This window comes from Gobius niger, assembly GCF_951799975.1.
Source record: "Gobius niger genome assembly, chromosome: 23".
Lineage (NCBI taxonomy): Eukaryota > Metazoa > Chordata > Actinopteri > Gobiiformes > Gobiidae > Gobius > Gobius niger.
This window is the reverse complement of record NC_136874.1, coordinates 16,238,313-16,252,993: the sequence shown is the minus strand read 5'-3', so window position 1 is coordinate 16,252,993 and position 14,681 is coordinate 16,238,313.

The window sequence follows — 14,681 nt, the reverse complement described above, 5'->3', positions numbered from 1 at the left end:
GTGGCTGAGGTAAAGTGGTGTATTCCGCAGGAGCCGCAGACAGAGTCATAAATCATATGTCGACTAATGGCAGTTCCAAATGAGCCCTCTCATCAGACAAGACAAGTGCCGTGCTTTGTGTGCGACTCCAGGCTCCGCTAGAACATCTGCGCTCTCCAAGCACCGCGCGCGAGCCGTGTGTGGAGGCCCCGGCATCCATTAGGGCCAGTCTGCCGAGCCCCCGACACTTCCGTTTACAGCCATTTAGACACAATGTGAAGCGCCGGCTGTGACAAACAATCAAGACTCCCGAAATGTTCCGAAGCAGACCTCTGTGCGGCACCAGCAAGACTCATCAGGACTGCAGCTGCACGTGGGCTCTGGGAGTGAAGGGATGGAAGCTTTATTTCATTCACTTTTCTTTTAAGTCTGTGTAATGTTGCAAGGTCTATCAATATTGAATCGCAATCAAGGTTTTGACAACTGCGAAAACCGAACCTTCTTCTGTCTCTGGCATTTGAGTGATGGAATTGTGGAGCCTCTGATCTCGGGTTCAGCTGCAACAGATAAAAGTTTGGCTGAGTTTCCATAAAGCAGATTCTAAAGTGTTTAGACAAACGCTGTGTGACTCCACCCTGGACTTAAATCAGTCACATGGCTGTCCCCCAGCGGTACTCTGAATGTCGGGGAAAGGTGTAGGCCAGGGGCGAGGCCAGGCCTATTTTAGGGATGCTCAAGCACCCCTAAAAATGTCAGGCCAAAAATATAACAACAGAAATATAATCCACACTAAACGTATTATGCACCTCTATGATATATTTCTGGGTTGATTTATTAAAATACTGTATGTTTTTTTAAAGAATTAAAGCATAAATGATTTGTTCTGATGTGTTGTTGCTGTAGCTCCGCCCCCTCTCCTCTCAGACTCTGCTCTCTCTGCTCTGTCTCTTTCTGGACTTTGGTGCTCGTCTTCTGCAGCACATACGGAGTAAATAATGATTGTAGGGATTGTATAGATGTTATAGAGCAGGGGTCACCAACCTTAGCTGAGGGCTACTTTAAGAGCATTAAGTTGTTCGAGGGCTACCAGTTAAAAACAAATCCTAAAGACTTAAACGTACACTGTTCACTGATAGGTTATTGACCCCATATTATATTAAAATAGCTTTATTTTAAACTCATACTGAGTCACAAGAACCGAAATAACTGTAATTTTAAGAATTAGATTCAAGAAAATGTGTAAGAAAGTGTTTTACACTTTAGAAAAAGTCCAAAGGGCTACTGGACATGCCCCAAAGGGCCCCTGGGTGCCCGCGGGCACCACGTTGGTGACCCCTGTTATAGAGGCTCCACATCACAAGCGGTTTTGTCTCATATACACAGACTTACACCAGCTGATGAACAGATGTGTTTGTTTTCAATAGCACGGCGACTCACAGTGCTTTTCTCGCTGTATTCCAGGTGAATGAGTCACGATAGAACCATCACACTGTAAAACATGAGGTTAGGAGTCCTGACAGAGGTTTCAGACTTTACTTTAGTGCAGCCTGAGTCACAGCCCAGTGTCAGTGAGAGGACATGGGGCCGAGCACAGGCTGCAGAGGACCAGGGGCCACAATGAGAACCACTAACACAGACTAAAGTGCATATGACAGGTTTTTATTTCTATTATTCCTGATGATTGCTTTGATCATATTATATATGTATGAAAATAATGATTTCATTTGTTTCATTGGTGACACAAGACGAGGGAGAAACTCATACAGCTCTAATTCACTCACGACACTTCTGTTTAATAGGAAAGCAAAATAAATAGTTATAACTGTCATATGCTCTGGAAATGCACTAATGCCACAATCTGACTAGCATATTGTAAATTGTCATAACAAATATTCTCATTTTGAATATATGTATTTTTACAATTATATTGCAATGTCAACTAGAAATGACATTGCGCCATTGCGATTGACTGCGGAAATGCGGGAAGCGAATGCAGAAATTGCATAAACTCTTCAAATTGCATAATCAAATTTGCATAAAATGGTAAAAATGCATAAAATGTCATGTTGCATAAACTGTATAAACTGCATAAAGTGGTAAAATGCATGAATGGCTTAATTTGCAGAAATTATGTAAATTGCATAAACTCTTTAAAATTCATAAATCCTAAATGGCAAGTTGCATAAACTGGTTAAATCCCATAAAGTGGTTAATTTGCATAAATTGTTAATATTGCATAAACTTTGAAATTCCATAAACTGGTCAAACTGTTGAAAGTGCTTGATTGGCAGAAGCTGCACAAATGGCTGAAAGGCGGAGTCGCCCCATTGGCTGGATTCCCTCATACACACTAATGTAAAAATTTCAAACTCCCGTATAAAAAAACTGGAAAACTGCAGAAGGCCAATTTTTTCGCAAAACCCACAAGTTGCAGAAGCTGAACATGCACAAAGTGCAGAAATTGCATAAAATGCAAAAAAAGTTCAGAAAAGCATGGATTTGCAGCAGCCCCATTATAAGTCAATGGGAAAAATCTCCGACATTTTGGCCGATTGCGGAAAAATCTTAAGTTGCAGAAGTCCCAAAAGTAACAGCACCTTCTCCTCAACATGCGAAACATTTTGATGCATAACTTGCATAAATTGCACAAAGCATGAAGGTGCTGAAAGCTCTGGAAAATCGGGAAAAAGATGGAAGAGGAATAATAATAAAGAACATGAAAACCAATAATTGACTGCGGAAGAATTCCGCAGTCAATCAATAATCTAAAATGCATTACATATGCTCAGTTCAGCGAGAACCTCCCACGAACCCTCAGGAACCCCTAAAGTTGAAACTAAAATTGCCCCCCTGGTCCCCCTGCACCAGCAGTCTAAAAGTAACATGAGCTCCTTCACCAGAGCTGGGTTTGCATTTCGGTACCGGTGCCTCAACTGTATTTCTATGTTATTAATGAAATCAGAATAACTTGTATAAAATAGTATCGTTCAGGATGTCACACAGCACAGAAAGCAACAGCAGCGTCACATGTCACTGTATTCATCTCCCGACCCTGAACAGCTCCAGTAATGAGCAGACGTGTTCTTGATGTGCAGGTTTAAAACACTTTGCATTAGCCTTGCAGCCGTTACATCTCCTCTTCTCTGAATGCAGCGGTAACTAACAAGAAGGCCCGTCCACTCCAAGCATATCATACCCACTGTTGCCATGCCATCACGGCCAAATATCCATTACCGAACTAGAGCAGTGCATTACAAGTCCGAGTTCAATCTAATCTGCCCGGTCACGGCGGGGCTGAAGGGTTTTCAAGAGCACTCATGCCAAGAGACGATGATAATCCAGCAGCTGATACAACATGCCCTCCTGAGACCACAAATTAAAAGTCATGGAGTGTAGCCGGCGAGCGACTGCGCCACAATTTGATGTCAGAGCCTTAGACCGGTGTCGCCGTCCCTTTCTGACTGCCAGCCCATTGAATGTTGCGCCTTTGTTCCATCTGGCAAGCGCATAATGGGCCTCGAGGAGGGGAGTGGTAGTGCCGTACGGAGATAGGGCCCTGAATGGAGGGAGAATGTAATTACTATACCTGTCTATGCAACAATGGCGGACCCACCTCTGTCAGGCCCTCACTCCACTTGAAGAAGCCAGACAAGCTGTTGGATTGTGGGGGACACAAAAGGCTGGGACTCTTAAATCAGTGTCGCGTGCTCGGTCATAAAGGGAGAAGGGGCATGTCAACGTGCAGAGGGAGACGTACGCCCCGGATAAGAATGTACAGAGGGAACAATGATCTCACGCCACAGGGACAGGGGTAGTTAATGCATGCTAAGTCATAATGAAGTCTGAATATTTATCAAACCAAACAGTTATTTCAAAATAAAAGTGCCCCATGATGACTTGTGTACGGTATAGAAAACGTTTAGACAGTTTAATATGAGCGTTATTGATGTTTTATGTAGATATTGGGATCTGGATTTGAACCAACAATACTTTGCCAACTGAGCGGTTCATCTTAGTCAACAATTAAAATAAATCTCAGTGAATATTGACATGTGTGTATCATTCTGAAGGGCAGAACCTGGAGAATTCAGTCACTGAGTTTGTTAGTGAGACACTGCAGGGGAATAGGTGATTTTTTTTAATTTACATTTAAATCAATTTGAAAGTTTTGCTGCAGATGAACAGGCATTAATGTGAGAAAAAAATACATAGCAAGTTTTCTGTCAATTTATGTTTTCATATAAAAACAATGTGTTTTATTCCTAAAAATGCCCCAAATTTCCCCTATCTTTTCAGTGACGAAATCCGAATAACAGATTGAGCTACATTCAAATTTATGGTTTAATTTGATTGATAAATGAGTTGCCAAGACTTTTGGGGCCTTATTTTCTTGACATTCAAAACTCAATAAATCAGGCTAGGAATTAGATATTAAAAAATCCCTCTGGAAAAAATCTTCAAAATATTGTTCAGTCCAAGGCTGAAAACTTTGAAGTCTTTAGGAGCTACTGACGTGGAGGTCGTGTCGCCGCCGGAGGAGCTCAGGGCTGCAGAGAACGTTCATGTTTTTAAGAGCAGGCTCAAGACCCCCCTTTTTAGCTTAGCTTTTAACTGACTAATTTATTAATTTAATCCTAATATATAAAATATGTATATGGGAGGTTGTGCCAGGCGTATTGTTTTAAATGTTGTAATCTGTAAAGCACTTTGTGATCCCTTTCGGTATGAAAAGCCCTTTATAAATAAAGTTTGATTGAATGATAGAAAAATGTGTTTTGAGAAAAAGGTCCTTGAAATTGCGTTGTCCCATATAAGTCTAGGGGAAACATTGAATCAGTGCAATATTTAAACATGTTATTGTGAAGATTAGGCATATTTTTTGTTTCCAGGTGAAAGCTTATATGTTCAGAGACCAATTTGGCCCAAAAACTGAAAAAATGTAGTTTTGCCTGTTAGTGTCTCCCCTAAATCTCCACAAATCTATTTTAATCACTGCACAAAATAGTATTATATTGCTGGCAACAGCATGCTAATGCTAATGTCAAGCAATCAGAGCTGGAACAGAAACGATGATAAGATCACCTGATGAAATAAAACTGCCACTGGAGCGTCCAAGTGTTTGCATTTTACTTTATGAAATGCTGTTAAAGAATAAATGTTATGACATGTTTGTAGTGACCAGATCACTTTATGTTGTTGTTTTGATTAATGCACCTCACAGCCTGTCTTATACCTGAGGATGTTTAGTGAAGAAAAGGTCAGTGATGCTTGTGTAATGTTTATTCTTAGATATAAGATATCATTTTCAATGTAACATGTTGTCTGTAAGAAAAGATAAGAGACTGGAAAAGAGGAATATTTTGTTTTTCACTCACAGCAGCCACTTTTTAATAAAGTCTCTTGGTATGGGTTAACATCGGATATCGGCAGATCCTCAATCCCCCAGTATCGGTATTGGTATTGGAGGCTGGATCAGTGTATGTCTAATGAAAACACACACGGTGCCATGTGTGCTGTGTCACAGTGGTCATATGTATTGATTACCATTGGCTAGCTCCAAGTGAAGACAGCAATAACACAGAAGGCTTTGTCACGGCCATAACCTGCTTCTTGAAGACAGCAGAATAGTGGCGTATGAATCACAGTCAGCGAGGGCCGCAGTGCGAAATGAAAGAGTTGTCCTTCATTGTTGTGTGTGCCATAACTCAGCACACAGTGGAGCCGATTCAGAGGGCTGCCGCGCTCAAACTGTAGTAAATAAAGTGTTGGCTTCAAAGTTCAGCCGCTATATAGTCGGCCTTTTATGAGTTTGTCCAGCATCGCAGATTGTTGGACGACTTCCTGAAGGCACTTGGAGCAGTAGTTTGGAAATAGCATCACCTTGAGGCTCTTCCCCGTGTGCGAGCGCCGTGCTGGATATTATGTGCCTTTGCTCTGAATTATGAGGCGATGCGGCAGCTGTTCTATTGATCAAATCTGTGACATTTCAGTAAGTGCTTATCATCGAGTCTCACAAGGCTGTGGCGCTTCACCGTGAAATCTATATCATTGCTTCTTTAACTCATTAAAGCATTGATCCACTAATGCACCAGGTGAGCGGGCTTTCACTCCTGAGAGAGAATCATCAAGAGCTCTTTTTCTTCACGTACAATCAGCGCAGAGAACAAATGGGAAAACTGGAGTGCTTCATCATGGAGTCCATTTTCAAGACGTGTGGATAGTTCAGTTTCGATAGAAGTGTTTATTGCATTGACCTGTGATCTCACACTTCAATGTTACAGATGTTGACGATGAACAAGTCTACTTAACAGGTGGTGCAAAGACAAACAGATGTGCACTTTAATCTTTGATTGTGCTTGTGTTGTCATACTACTACTGCACCAGCCAAAAAATGCATTATGAATAAGAAAAAAATATATATACAGTACAGTCGCTATATATATAAAAAGTCTCTTCGGAGTATAAGTCGCACCAGCCTTGGCAACTACCTGGGCATGGAGGGTAACTCCACTGTTGACAAGCCTCTCCCGGCAGCACGCTGTTCAAGCTCCCATTTTCAAACTCATTCCTCTAGCTGTGGTCCTCTAGCTTTTAGCCCGCTATTATCTTTTTTTTTGTTTTCTTCATTGCAGTAAGAGTGACCTACGATTTTCACCAGTCCCTCACAAGTGTCTTTCTTTTTTCCTGTTGCTTGATTACCGTTTTTTTTAAATCTTCAGTAGAACAGGAGTAGCAGATACTGGTACACAAGCCTAGAGCGCCCTCTAGCGGCTGTCAGTGTGAAAAGAACAAACAGGTGAAATTCTATATTTTGATATATAAGTCGCACCTGAGTATAAGTCGCACCACAGCCAAACTATGAACAAAAGTGTGACTTATTGTCCGGAAAATACGGTTCTCATTTCCTCATTTTACCCTTTTTCCCTTTAAATGGAAATTAAATTTAGATGCACAAATGTCCCATAACTTTTGCCATGTAACCTGACGGTGGATAAAGACCATGAGTCTTCAATCCGCCATTGTAAAGGCAAAACGCAACAGTGTCCTTTGAGTTACTTTGGCTAAAACTAGGGGTGTAACGGTTCAGGTATCAGATAAGTTTCAGTTTCACTTCCCACAGACGGAGCTTGATCACGCCCAGAGCGGCGCGTTTGATTGGAGGCTCATGTTTGAGCTGTTCCTGGACAACATTATGCTTGTACATTTTTGGAGCCAAAGCTTTTGAGCCATCGTGACCAAGATGACAAAGATTAGATCTTATGCACTAAACCACGAGACACACCTCCAGCAGAACATGTTCAAATGTAACTCTGTAGCCGATATTCAGTCATTCTCAAGTGTTTTGAATAGAAACACCGTATTATCTCGCTAGTCACAATGCCACAGTCACCGCCATCTGCATCCATGCATCACTAATGTGTCAAAGAAATGAGCTACCTGTGGCCACTTACTGATATGGAAGAGTATTACATGGTTACTCTGCTGATCACTACAGCACAGTGACTCAAAAACAGTACATTATTTGTGGATAATAATGAATTTGTTTTCAAAAAACAAACTAGGTGAAATTGGATAATTTCCCAAGGCACGCCAGACAATATCTTACGGCACACTTTTAGGCTGGGAAAATTGACACGTAAACAACTCTGGACCCCCATTGTATAAAGTTATTGCCTCTTATGCTACTTTAGGACAGAAATCAAGTGTATTTAAACAGTTTATTTTGAATAATTGAATGGATTTTACAAATGATAGGCTGTTTTACACTCAAACATGTACTAAAAACAGAAGCATTTTAATATAGTTTCATCATGAAATCATGTGAGGACCCCCCCGAAGGGTCCTGACCCCCACTTTGGGAACCACTGGTATAGAGCACTGGATGTATCATTTACCACATCCTGGTCATCAGCAGGAAAAACCATCACAAAGCCACACATGAAATCTGGATGGAGGATGCAACTTTGCAGGCCTGGAGTCTCTACAGCGGGGGTGACAAACAGCCAGATCGTTAATCCCCTGCCTTGTAGAGCATAAATTCCAGAGTATGTAGGGGAAAAAAGTAAGTCTCTAGCCCATTCCTGTGCAGAGTTATGATTTTTTAAAGAATAACCAGAATGCTCATTCTCGCCACTAGGGGGCATTAAATAAAATTAAAAAAGGAAAGAGTTCCACATGTGTCCAGCAGAGGGCACTGACATAATAAGAGCTCAGGACATGAACAACACATTATATAGCCACGTGCCCCAGGGCGGCTGTGACTTCAATAACAGCTCACCACCACCAAGCGTGGAGTGAATGAATAATGACTGCTATGTAGTACTATGTAGGACACAGGCTTGTACAGTGTAAAGTATAAGCCGTTGTTTTTAATGAAGCCACAGTCAAGTTGGGGCTTTGACCAAATCACAGTTATTATTATAAATTTATTGTAAAATTGTTCTCTGTTAAATGCGGCCCGCGACCCGCCGTGGGAGCTGAATTTCGGCCCGCGACCCAAAATGAGTTTGACACCCCTGCTCTACAGCCTTCATTTCAGCGGTTAGTGATGATGACACACAGGACATGGCCATAAGAAATATAGACTGAAACTTGCACTTGTCACTTTAGTACGATGTGATTGGTCAGATTGTTACACCCCTCGCTCAAACCATCACTTTATAAAGTAAAATTCCCACTCCCGGCATGATCAAACTCTGTAATAATTAGGAAACACGTCGTTGTGCATAGACTACTAACAATACTTCTAACCTCGATGGGAGCCGTGTGAAGTTTCGCTTGCATCCTTCATCTTCAATCTCTTCTTCATCAGAGCGTCGGCTTCCATCGAGCGGGGCGTGTTGTTCTGGGAGACAGCAGAGAGATGTGTTTACCCAACGGACCGCGCCGCAACTGTACTTTGTTTTTGTCATTCTTTCAAGTCGGGAAGTGTCAGGTGAGCGAACACTTTTCTTTTCATTGTGTGGCCCGGCTCACTTTTGTTTTGTTTTTTTGTGGTAAGAGACAGCTGCTGAGTCGGCACATGCGCTGCACGCTTAAAACGCAATCCTCCAAACTGCGACAGGCGCTGACAACGCACCGACGCCGGATCAGGGCGACTTCTGTGATGGGCAAAAAGATATCAAGTGGAAGGAGCAAAGCAAAAGCAATTTTCAGACGCTGCCGGGAATATATTGAGGTCAAGAGGACTTCATTTTTCCGACGTCTCTTTTACATGGAATTTGCTCTAACACATTCATGCAACAAGCCACGCTGAATACTGATGTCTTCAGCTGTACATGACGGAGCCGTGTGAGCCGTGGGGTTTTCACCAAATGCAAATCGTATTCCTGAATCTGATCTTGAGGCTAATCTACATGGGGGCAATAGGTTATACTTGATCAGTGGTTGGCAGAGAACATACATATGTAGAAATGTCCGAGAATTTAGTATTCATTGAACCATCTAAGTGGACAGCGCAGGCCCTCCCTGCATTTCCCAGAGAGTTCTTTCAAGGTCTCCAGTTCCTCCCATCGTCAAAGCACGTGTTGGGTGAGATGGACGATTGGGAGGCTGGGTGTTTGTGTGTTCGATCATGCCGCTCAAAGGCCGATATTTCCGTAAGTGGTAGCACTGGAAAGAGATCCGCCTTTGAATGAGCTCTACGTCAACTCTCCAGGCCTCGGAGGTGCCGTCAAAATTGCTCACAAGTTTTGGAACCATAAGACATACAGACTTGCCGTCTTTTTGTCTTTGAATCTGCTGATTTTTGTCGTTCCGCTATCTCTTAATCTCCTTCTAGACGGGAGACTATATCCACCTTATTCCTCCGCCCCATGAGCCTTTGCGTGAAGTATGGGAGGGATTTCCGGTATGACTGGGACCGCTGTTTGTTTGCATGGAGACCGTTCGCTTTAATCCACTTTTTATGAGCTTTAGAGACGTAAACTGTGGGAACACGAGCAGAGCGAGCCATGATTAGCTGCTCACAATAAAGTTATGACTGAAAAAGGCACAGGAGAAGAGTTTTCTGACCCTGGGGTGTGTTGGCCAAGCTGTCTGCACTTAACCTCTGAGGATATCTGCTAAAGCTGCAGTCTTTCACAAAGACTTTACTCAGATGTGGGACTTTAGGCTTAGAGAGTGGATTGTCAGCATAAAAAAAACACTTTGTTTCTTGTAGGTTGGTCAAATATCCGCATAGATATTCATATTTTTCAGATTAAACTGAGCTTCAGTCTATTAATGAAGCCTCTTTACATTCGCCATGTCTGTCATTTAATTAGGTCAAAGGTTTTACTCAAAAAACATCAGAGAATAGTTGGAATGCTCCTTCCAAAACTACAGTACAGTGTGAGCAGGTCCGTCGTGTTAGCGCTCTTCACAGAGTTGTGTTGTTTTGTTGACCCGTAGGGATGTTGTGGGCAGCGGCAGTGCTGTGCCCGGGGACCCGTCTCCATGATGTGGGGCCAGGCTGGTGGTCCGAAACACAAACCTACGCAGACACAGGGAGAACATGCAAACTCCACAGAAAGGCCCCGTCCAGGTGGGAATCGAACCTGGGACCTTCTCGCTGTGATGCATGAGCGCTAACCTCTATACTAACGTGCCACCCCTGTCACAGTTCAAGCCCAGCTTTAGCCCAGTAGAACGTCCCAGGAAAACGTCCCAGGAGAACATACCAGGAGAACGTCCCTGGATAACGTTCAAGAGCCACAACTGGCGCTTTCTCTTTTCTTTTCTTTTTGAATTCAATCGTGAACAGTGAAACATGTTCCTGAGCTGAGGACATCTTTTCAAATTACAGAGGAGGCCCGATCGAAAATCATCTTGAAATGTTGAAATAAACCTCTATGTGAAAGGAAAACTCGCCCTGGAAGCCACTGGAAATGACTCCCATCCTCGTTTCAACATGATCCACCCCAGGAGTAAGGTGGACAGGCAGGGCTCACACAGACCACAGTGAGCGTGTAGCCTACGAGAGCACGAGAGCACAGGTTTGCGAGAGAGTGACAATGATTTTAAGTGCTGAAGAAAGTGTTGTTTAAGCTGTTTTGATACAAATTTGTTGTCGTCTGCGCCATCTGCATAATACACTGGATTATACAGGTGACACATTTTTAAATCGTCCAATAATATCTGCAGTGCACATCAGCACTGGCTTTAGAAAAAACAATATCGGTCAACCTGTCATCAAAAAAGAACATTTGTTTGGCAGAAATCAAAACAATAAACGGGTATTAGATTATATTTTTCATAGTTTATTGAAAAGCCTATAACTCTAGTTTATAGAAAGACATAAACTAAGACGTGCACATTTCGGATGGTTTGCACAAATAAAAACATTGAGGTCTTTATTATATCTGACCCCCTCTTTGTCGTAAATTCCAGATGATCAGAATTCCCCAAGGCCCTCATGTATGTGCTGTGCCTTCCACCACAGACACTGGTGAAGCTGACGGACAGCCGTGTCTCACTTCAGAGGCGTGTGCATGTTTGTGTGCACTTCTCACTATCATGCCTTTATTGACTGGGCCTTTTCCGCCTCAGCAGCGGTGACCATCAGATGAGCCAGCCTTTTGCTTCACACTTTATGAACTTCAAAAGCAGCGCGGGCCGCCGGATGATGGACTGCTGGGACAGTACAGAGAGATAGCGCGGGAGCCAGGGCTGTGCTTGAAGCTGTTTAATACCAAATGAGAGGATGACGACAAGGCATCCTGCCCGCGGACTACATAAATCTGCACAACAGCACACTCCAGCCGAGGGCTTTGTGATGCTTTGGTAGTAGGAAGTAGGAGTGCGGATCAATACTTGCATTTACAGGCAAGCCAAGAGCCAGGAGGGCCTGTTTGAGCTCTGTCTTCTGGCTCAAAGTATGTGGAATATTTATTATCCACAGAGAGCGAGGAAACATGAACATGGACTGTTAATGCTTCAAGAAACACAATTACTTCCATTTCAATCAAATCCTGAGGAAATCTGTCTGACAAGGCAGTGTGTGGAGTGGAGTTTTATAGGAGTATTAAATGTTGCAGGAGTGGAAGGCATGCTTTTGTTGTTTATGCTGAGGTTTATTTTGAAACTTTTTGATCTCTTGAAATACATGAGTGCAAGCCTAACCCTAACCTTAAGCCTAACCCTAAGCCTAACTCTAACCCTAAGCCTAACCTTAAGCCTAACCCTAAGCCTAACCCTAACCCTAACCCTAAACCTAGCCCCAGCCTTAACCCTAAGCCTAACCCTAGCCCTAACCCTAGCCCTAAGCCTAAACCTAACCATAAGCCTAAACCTAGCCCCAGCCTTAACCCTAAGCCTGACCCTAGCCCTAAGCCTGAGCCTAACCCTAACCCTAAACCTAAACCTAGCCCCAGCCTTAACCCTAAGCCTAACCCTAGCCCTAAGCCCAACCCTAGCCCTAACCCTAAGCCTAGCCCTAACCCTAAGCCCCCCCCCCCCCCCCCCCCCCCGATCAGGGGCTAGGGTCAGGGGTCAGGGATTAGAGTTATGATTAGGGTTAGGAACGGCAAATGTGATGTAAGTTGTGTTTCACTCACACAGATCTTACGCATTTATTTATTTATTTTTATCTAGAAGGTCTTGGCTTTCAAAAGAGGCGTCACACTGGCATGAAGGCTGTAAACTCTTGTACATACTCTGTATATGCATAATTGCAAACCATTTTCCATTGTACCATTATTTTGGCCTGAATGTATATTGTATTATATTTTTGCTTAAATGTGATGGAACATACAGAGTCAGAATGGTTAAATATCACAATAATGGTGTTATTCAGGCCTGTTATCGAACACTGCCATCTGAACAACAGCAGATGTCATCCTCACGGTCCACGAGGTGAGGCAACTGGCAAGCAACTACCATACACACTTTTCCAAACTAGTTCTGTGAAAACACAAAAATGGCCGTGGACTGAAAACTGTGGAGCTCCAGGGCGCTTTACAGGTTGAACCTCCACTCCCACTCGGTGAGAAGATCTGCTCAAACCTCCGCTCATTCAAGGCTTTACAAACAGAACTGTGCCAAAGTTGGAGCGATTCGACAATGCAGTATTAGTATTATGCTTTTTTTATTAGTTAGAAAATGCTATAGTCATCTTAAAACTGGGGCGACAAGGTTTATTGATATCAAATTGTTATGAAGGGTTTGACTACTGCAATAACCGAACCATTTTTTCTTCTGACAGACAGAAGTATGTCTGTTTCCCTAAAGCAGATTCTAAACTGTTAAGATTGATGTTCTGTGATTCCATCCCGGACTTGTTCTAGTCACGTGGCTGTCCCCCAGAGCAACTCTCTGAACGACGGGGAAACTCCTCCAGAAGAGGTCCACGTGAAACCAAATATTTTTGAACGTTTGTTGTTCTAATATGAGGTCATCTGAGCAATATTATATTGATTGATAGTGTAAAAGTAACATGACTTCCTTCACTTGTCATTTCAGCACGTCTTTCCACTTTCTAACCCATGATCCCGCCCCCACATTGTTTTAACTCTAACCAAATCCCTTTTTACTAACCCTAACCTTAACCTCTTAATCCCCACCTGAACTGAGCACATTTTCCCCAGTTTAGCTTGACCCAAATCTAAAGGCTTCTTGAAAAAAGCGTTAAAATAGCAACAAAAATGACAAAACGAGGACGAAAATGCAACAAAAAAAGCGACAAAAACATGACAAAAAAGCGATGAAAAAGTGACAAAAATGTGACACTAATTGTGATGATAGTGTGACGAAGATGTGTGACAAAAACGCAACCAAACAGCAGCAGAAGGGTGACAAAAATCAATGAAAATGTGGCTAAATGTGACGAAAAAAATGAAAAAAAAAGTCGCTCAGTTTAGATTTGTTTTGTAGGCCCTAGCTTTCAAATGAGGCGTCACACTGGCCAATAGGCTGTGGTGACTTTATGGATTTGGGTAAAGCCGAACTGATGAAAATCTTGGGGTTGAGAGACAATATTTTACTGGAAAAGCTGCATTTGGAGTGACGTCCAATGAGAATCTGTGTGTTTATGCATTTAAAGGGACTAGAACCAATGTATACTCACTACTGCCACCTCAGGTCTTACGCGTAACTGCAGCTTCTAACTCGGACCCGAATGAACACCTTTTTGAGTGACAGTGCAGGATTTTAGAGGCAGTTGTGGTGAACAGGTCTCATTCTACACTTTAGGACATGGCAGGAACAGGTAGGGGGAGGAAAATACATCATTTTAACATTTTTAAACTCCCTATAGTCCCTTTAAATGCATCAAAAATAAAAATCTCAATTAGGTTTTCTATCAAAAATGGTCCATTGGCTGATCTTCTGGGTTCTTCAAGCACAACATATGAAGCCTTTACCCCAAGAGTCCACGTCTTGAACATAGAGGTCAATGCCCTCCACGAGCTTTAGGTTTAAACATTTTCTTGTGTTTCCTCTTTCCTCTGCTAAGGTCTGTGTTTTCTGTACTGCTGTGTTGTCGCCATGACGGGGGAACAGTGAAGAAGAAGTAGCTGTTGTGTGGAAAGGATGTCAGACTGAAACACACTTGTCCCCGAGGATTCAGTGAGCGTGATTTGGCCTCTTGGCACCAATCGCTCTCCAGTGTTTTCAATATCTCTCCAAAGCCTTGCTTCCTTCTGCAGCCCATCAAGCACCACCACAAAGCACCGGCCCCGTTATTGCTCATTTCTCTGTTTCTATGTCTCTACTTGACAGTCTCT